This window comes from Perognathus longimembris, chromosome 10 (assembly GCF_023159225.1).
Source record: "Perognathus longimembris pacificus isolate PPM17 chromosome 10, ASM2315922v1, whole genome shotgun sequence".
Classification (NCBI taxonomy): domain Eukaryota; kingdom Metazoa; phylum Chordata; class Mammalia; order Rodentia; family Heteromyidae; genus Perognathus; species Perognathus longimembris.
The window spans coordinates 34,619,446-34,627,703 of record NC_063170.1 but is presented as its reverse complement, the minus strand read 5'-3'; positions in this window follow the sequence as shown (position 1 = coordinate 34,627,703).

Genomic DNA, 8,258 nt, shown 5'->3' with positions numbered 1-8,258 from the left:
AGCAGTTTATAAAACATGTATAAAGTAATAGCCATAGACCTGACTGGTATGCCATTCATTCATTCACTCATTCAGTTGGTATTTGTTTATCTAACAAATATTTATGGATTATCTACTGGATCTTCAACCATGAACAAGAGTTGATGGCATTCCTGCTCATTTACCCATTGGATTGGTATTGTATAGCATATGTACCAGGTCAGGTTAGTTTGTACATTTTAGCCAACAGATCATTACTTAACATTTACTAAATATCAGACCTGAATAGGCTCTAGAAGAAAGTCTAGATGAAAGTTCCTACAATGTATGAAAACCTAACCTAGATATTAGTGTTGCTTGGGCAAGTCATTTGGGGTATAGTCTTAAGCTAAGTAGTTCTTGAATAAGGCTAATAGGACCATATTCAAATTCAAGTTCAAAATTGGGGATCCCTTGAGCAGGGAATCTGTGGCTCATGCCTGTAATCCTAGCTACTCAGGAGGCTGAGATCTCTGTGTGTGTGTCTCTGAGTCTCTCTGTCTCTGTGTCTCTGTCTCTGTGTCTCTGTCTCTCTGTCTCTCTCTCATTTGACATGGACTTTTATTACCTGTAGGTGGAACAGTTCTGACAAGATACCAGGGTTTGCTTGTTTGGGTAAATTACTATTTAAGGAAAAGGCTAAGTCATTTTAGAGTTAACTGCCAGATACCTGTTCTCTAAAAGAAGGCATCTACCAACCATAGAAACTCAAGTCTTGATCTGAGGCCATCCTCACATTCTCAAGAGGCTGTGAGTAATGGGCCAGGAAGAACCTGGATAGGGCCAAGCAACATATGAATGGAGAATCCACATGGGAGGCAGGCAGGGCTTGGAAGCATCAAGATGCCTGGTCTAGAAGTTAAATCCAGGAATAGTGTGTGGGAGGCTACTCTGAGACCCAGTGCTCTGGGTGACAAATGACAACATTATGTCCTGTACCTATATCCACAGGACATCTAGCTCAGTCATGTTGGGAATTGTCAGTGGGAATGCCAGCAACTGTCTTAAAGGTAGATGCTTGCTCTATGTAGTTTTCCAGATGCTATTTCATATCAAAATATAGATTAAGTAGTTTGAGGAATTTGGGTCTTATCATCTAAAAGTCACAAAGCATGGAAAGGCTTTGTATGAAGCAACAGACAAAGGCCTATAAGCAACAGACTAAGGCCTAATATCCATCATCTACAGAGAACTCAAGAAACTAACCCCTTCCAAACACAGTAAGCCAATTTTAAATGAGGAAGGGAGCTAAAGAGAGACTTCACAGAAGAAGAAATAAAAATGGCAAAGAAGCATATGAGGAAATGCTCAACATCCCTGGCAGTAAAGGAAATGCAAATAAAAACAACCCTGAGATACCACCTCACCCCAGTCAGAATGGCCTATACTTTGAACTCAGGCAACAACAAATGCTGGAGGGGGTGCGGGGAAAGAGGAACCCTTCTCCACTGCTGGCGGGAGTGTAAACTAGTACAACCACTCTGGAGAACAGTATGGAGGTTCCTCAAAAAACTCTGCATAGACATACCCTATGACCAGCCACACCAGTCCTAGGCATCTATCCTGAACAACAGGATCCAGGATATCACAAGGACACCTGCACATCCATATTTATCACTGCACAATTCATAATAGCCAAGATATGGAAACAACCCAGAAGCCCCACTACAGATGAATGGATCAAAAAAAGTGGTACCTGCACACAATGGAATTGTACACAGTGATTAGAAATAATGGCATTCGCAGGGAAATGGATAGATCGTGAATAAATAATGTTGAGTGAGACAAGCCTAGAACACAGAGAACAAAGGTGCATGGTCTCCCTGATACGTGGATGTTAGGGGGATAAAGAAAAAAAAAACACAAAAAAAAAACTAAAAAGCAGAGGTCATGTCTGTAAAATAACAAACATCTTTTCAAATGGTATTTCTACCTGTTTTGGTTAGTAACTTTATACCATGTCCCTAAAACCAAACAATTACTAAATAAACATAAAGATGTCTAAAAAATAGTCCTAGCAGAGGACCACAATAGCTCAACAGCTATGTACATATGACTATATAAGATGAGGCTAAACAAAATTAACTCCAAGATATGGAAACAAGAGGATTTTATTGTTGTTATCTTTAATGCACTATGTGAACTTCCTGTAGCTTATCTCCTGTTGTTACTGTATATGATTCTGGTATACTGGGCATTGTATATATGTTTATCTGAACTAGGAAAGGGAAAGGGAAAATCAGAAGGGTGAGACAATATGTTGGAAAAGCTGGGAGTGAGGGAAGATGGGAGAAAAATGAGGGAGGGTATAACAAGTATGATAAGAAATGTACTCACTACCTAACTATGTAACTGTAAACCCTCTGTACATCACCTTGACAATAAAAGTAAATTAAAAGAAAGAAAGGCTTTGTATGCCCTGTGCTCACTAAAAATAAATTTAAAATAATTAGTTTCTCCATGAAGTTCCATCAATATGGTCTACACAAAGATACTGTATAAGTCTCCTGGGCACAGAGGTGAGCAGAAATGAAATAAAATTCCTGCCCTTCTAGAACTTATACATTCTTTTCTACATAAGAGATCCTCTTCCTACATAGTAGTGAATATAATTCATCCATTCATTCATTCATTCATTCATTCATAGTTACTTGCACAGACTTAGAAATATGTATATTATATATGACAAAGTGAAAGGCTGGATAGCACAATATTCAGTTATGTCCAGAGTGTTAGGTAGCGTCTAGCCTCATGGGTGGCATATAGTTGGCTCTTAGTAAACATCAACTTCTCTAAGTTCCTCTGAAGTACTGACTACACCTAGGAAGTCAAGGAGTTTGGGCAGTATCAGTCATGACAGAGAAATGCAATGTGGGAATTAGCATGAATACTCTACACAGAGTTGTTTCCTTTAGATTGGTCATTTCCCTGACTCTAGAGGGCTCATAGAATAAGGCTTTATTTATTTATTTACTTTTCATTTTTTTATGCCAGTACTTGGGCTTGAATTCAGAGCCTTGTGTCTTGTTTGGCTTTTTCACTGAAGCTGGTGCTCTACCACTTGAGTTACATCTCTTACTTCTGGCATTTTGATGGCTACTTGGAGATCATCTCTCAGATTTGTCTGTTCTGGTTGGCTTTGAACCGGGATTTTCAGATCTCAGCCTCCTTAGTAACTAGGATTCTAGGCATGAGCCACTGGTGTTGATATCAGGCTGTTGTTAATTGATGGCAGCTAGGATTATAGGCATGAGACACAGGTGTTGATATCAGGCTGTTGTTAGTGGATGGCAGTGGAGGGCTTTGCTTCTCACTAAGCACCATCTCTTTGGAGTTTACTTTTGGCTAACCAGTACTCATAATTCTTCATAGTACTGGAGAATAAATGCAGTTACAGCGGTGTGTTCTGTTAATGTGAGTAATATTTCTGGACAGCTTGTCATGTGTTGGACATGGTACTGGGCAGAAATATAACACAGGAAATTTTCTTGGAGTCAAGAAGTAGACAGAGACAGCACCAGCCCCAGTCTGTTTGACCTCCAAAGGCATCATATGCATTGGTGAAGCTGATTGGCTCTGAGTGATTTACTATGCCCACTAAGTCATAGCTCCTTTCTCTGCTCTGTGTACTGTTTAGACAGAAGAGCAAGCTTGGTTTACCACAAGTTTCACCTTGTTGCACCGACAAACAGATGACAGCTTTCGTAGTGATGACAAGTTCTCTTTTCCAAAGAGCTATTTCTTAGTTATAACAAAGCAGAGAACATACTTTTATAATAACAATTTAATCAAATGAAGCCCTGTGCACCTACAGTCTTAAAATATTACACCCAGAATTGACAAAGTGGTACAACATTTTCTCCTGAGAAATTTTCCAGGACTTTACAAACATGGCACCATAAAGCCATTCAATATAGGGATGTGATAGGTACTTGAGAGTTATTATAATTCTCACTTTCCAAGTAGAAAATCAGAGGCCAGGAGAGATTAAGCAGTTAGTCTGAGGCCAAATGGTGAGCCAGAGATCAATCTGGGAATGAAACAATTACCTTCTGAGATTCCAATCAAATGCATGAGCTGATTGGCTAGCTACCACCATATGGTAAAATCTTCTTACATTCCTCACTGAAACATGACTTTTAAACAGATTTCAATAATTGTACGTAGCTGGATTGGGCTAATGCCAATGTCTAATCTGACATAATTGTTTTTCCTAAATCATTGTCTGGAAAACAAAACCCCAACATAGATCATTGCTCCAAATGTATCCATTCAACCTAGGTCTGCTACATTTCATCATTCCTATATGCACAGTTTTGGAGAATATGGGAAAATTGTCCAGCATTGGGCACTGGTGGCTCAAGCCTATAAACCTAGCTACCCAGGAGGCTGAGATCTGAGTATTGTCGTTCAAAGCCAGTCCAGGCAGGAAAGTCTATGAGACTCTTATCTCAAATGAACCACCAGAACACAGAAAGTGGAGCTGTGGCTCAAAGTGGTAGAGTACTAGCATTGAACAAAAGAGCTCAGGGACAGTGCCCAGGCCCTGAGTTCGAGTCCCACAACTGACAAAACTAAATAAATAAATTAGTCCTGCTTGTATGCTCTTTATAATGTGTGCACATAAAAAGGTACACAGAAACTGCATGCCGGTGGCTCATCCCTGTATTCCTAGCTACTTGGGAGGCTGAGATCTCAGGATCACAGTTCAAAGCCAGCCTAGCAGGAAAGTCCATGAGACTCTTATCTCTGAAAATCTTGAAAGGGTGACATAATAAAGATACATTGTATTCATAACCTGCTTTGTTTAATGACAAGTCCTTTGTACAATTACTTAAAGGTAATACAAAATGAATAAACCATCTTTTTTAAATCTGGAATTTGATGTGTAGTTCAAGTGGTAGATCCCCAGCCTTGAATAAAAACAAGCTAAGGGATAGTGCCCAGGCCCTGAGTTCAACCCCAGTACTGTGGGGGAAATGGTTTAGGGAGCATTTTGAAATTTCTCTGATGTTGAGTTAGGAAAAAAGATGAATATAAACTGTTTTTCAAGTGCCCAAGATCTGGAATCCAACTACTCACCTTGGAGGACACCAACACTCTTCCATCAAACACAGGACAGTGGGTGACAATGTAGCATCCAAACCTGCAGAATGGGAAAAGATATGGAGAGAGAAGACTTCCAGCAGAGCCAGCTGGAGTCCATGCTTCAAGCTAGCAATGCCACAGGCATGTTCACGGAACTCTGGTCTGCAGAGCCAGGTGCCTTTGACTTACACCTGGAATCCCAGTTACTCAGGAGAGTGAGAGCTGAGGATCATAGTTCAAAGTTAGCCCAGTCAGAAAAATTTGTGAGACTTAGCTCTACCCTTATAAAGCTGGAAGGGCAGCTGTGGCTCAAGTGGTATAGAGTTATCCTTGAGTGGAAACGCTATGGGGCAACACTAAAGTCCTGAGTTCAAGTTTTGTGCCAGTACCCCCCCCCCACACACAAATATTGGTCTAGAGGACAAAATGCTGTTTGTGGGCCCTCTTGTCCAATTTCGCAAAAAGCCTTGCTTCCCCAAATACCTGGAAGAAACTTATTCTTTTCTGCCTACTTGAATAGCTTTACTACTTGATTTAAAATCAATTGTTCTGTCATTAATTTTGATTAATTTAGGGCAGAGTTGGAACTGTTTTGTTTGGAAGGAAAATAAGGCCCATTTCACTGACTTCATGGGAGGACATTTACCATTTACAACTGGCCTCATGCTCAATTCTGCATTTATCCTTTAAAAATTCATAGTGGCCACTACTGAATTCATAAATTTTGATTTCTTGAGCAGCCAAATCAGACACCTAGAAAAAACTCTTTCATGAATTTCTGATTTTCAGGAGTACAAGAGATCTGGGATTGGCCACGCTAAGAAATTCCGATTGTGTCACTGCTCAAACTTTTCACAGTGCTGTTAGTGGCAAGCTGTGAGGTCAGCCACTTTCAACAACAGCCTCTTTCTTGCAACAGGAAATGCTACCCAAGCCTCCAGCAAGAACACTACCTTGGTAATGCATAGACACTACAAAGGAAAAGCTTATCCATTTTTTAAGTCACTTTGAAAAAGGTAGACAATTACTCCTTTGCAGCCTACCTCCAATTCATTTTTTTGTAAACTGAAAACATGATGGTCAGAAACCAGAGCATCACTCAGAAGTAGGGATCCAAGTCCAATGTCTTGCAAAACTTCCTTTCCAAATACAAAGGCCAGGACAGTTCTATTTAAAAAGTCCTAGTTGTTGTTTGGGGATCTTTCCATACAATCTATCAAGTCCGCGTGCTTGTAGGGGGTGGAATTGCATGGTGCCATTTCCAAGCAACCACACTATAAAATCAACCAAGAAAGGCACACCGCGGATTGTGGGCATAGGCAAAGGTACTGATTGCCAACCAATCCATGACTGATCCTAAAGCCATAATCTCCATACAGATGTGTGACCACATAGCATTTTGGGTGGGAGCCATTAAACGGTCCCCTTCCAACACAAAGGCTTTCAATGGTGCTTCTGTCACATCACAGTAAATCCTGATTCTGCTTTTCCAACAAGACACATATTTCTTATCATCCAAGTTAGGCAGATGTTTTTTCCTGCATTTTTAAACTCTGGTGTTTTATGATCACAAATCTTTGCTCTGGACTTGAGTTCATGTGTTTTGTGGAAGTACAAGTGGTAATTTACCCGAGTCTTTCCTTCCCTGTCATTGGCAACGGTCACCAGGGAAATTTACAGCCCCCAATATCCAGATCTGGAAACTGGTTATTAAACATGGTCGACGAAAACCCTGACGTGGCAAATGTGATCTGAACAAGGACCAGCTTGGTAGCTGTTCTTGTGGGAGGATGGCTCAGAGTCAGCAAGTGACCATCAAATTTATTTTATTAAGCATTTGTATCATTTATGATTTTATTGACACTAATAAGAGTTATCATTCCCATTTGTTCAGGATCAATCATGTAGCTGGCATTGTATTAAGTGCTTGGGTGGTTCTTGTTAATAAAAGGCTTCTAGGAAGCTGGGTGCCACTGGCTCACATTTATAATCCTAGCTATTCAGGAGTTTGAGATGGGAAGATCCTTGTTCAAAGGAAGTCCAGGCAGGAAAGTGCATGAGACTATTACCTCCAATTAACCAGATGTGAAATGCCAGATGTGAAGATTTGGCTCAAGTGGTAGAGGGCCAGCCTTGAACAAAAAAGCTAAGGGATAGCATTCAGGTCCTAAGTTCAAGCTCCAGTACACACACACACACACACACACACACACACACACACACACACACACACACACACTTCAAGGACTGAATTATATTTTTAGGATGAGAAACAAATTCAGAGAATCTGAATAAGCCTCCTAGGATTACTTGTTTGGCAGGTGGTAGCGTCATTTTCTAACACAGGGTGGAAATGCAAGCACATTCAGGAGTTGGTGAGACAATACAGTGGGATGACATTGGCCAGATGTAACATTCTAGGTGTGAAGGTAATGGAAAATAACCATTGTATCCAACACTTTTCTGAGTTCCTAGACTTCAGTCCTACCTCAAAGCAGTCAAAATTTGATCTTATTTTAAATAATTCCAAACTTTCAGAAAACACAGCATCCATACTACCCTTGTTCAGACTCCCATCTTTTAACATTTTACTGTATTGACTTGTCATACTCTCTCAACGTATATAAATCCATTGTCATTAGCTGTTCTGAACAAATTAAACAAAATAATTCAAAACTATAAACTTGCTGTTTTAATTGTAAGCTTCTTCTCCCAATTCTCCATTGTATATTTCTCCTAAACAAGAAAGATTTCCTACATGACCATCATGTAACCTTCCAGTCAAGAAATCTGACCTTGACACAGTCTGACATCCAGCCTACAACTCCGTTCATATCTCTCTAGCTCTTCCAACAGGTGGTTCATGACTCTATTTAGGAACTTACATGACATCTTGTGGTCTTCTCAAATCTAGAGTCATTTCTGCTTATATGACACTGTGGTAGACAAATAAGAAATACCTAAATTTTAAATTCATTTCACAGGCCCTACTTTTCCAACATTGGTGATTTGATAACTAGTGAATACTTATTGGCATTAGCATTTTTTAGGGTAAATCCTTGCAATGAGATACAATATACAGACGAAAGCACATTGGTCTTGAGTATTGAATCTTCACAAGGTAAACATAATCATGTAATTAATTTCCAGGT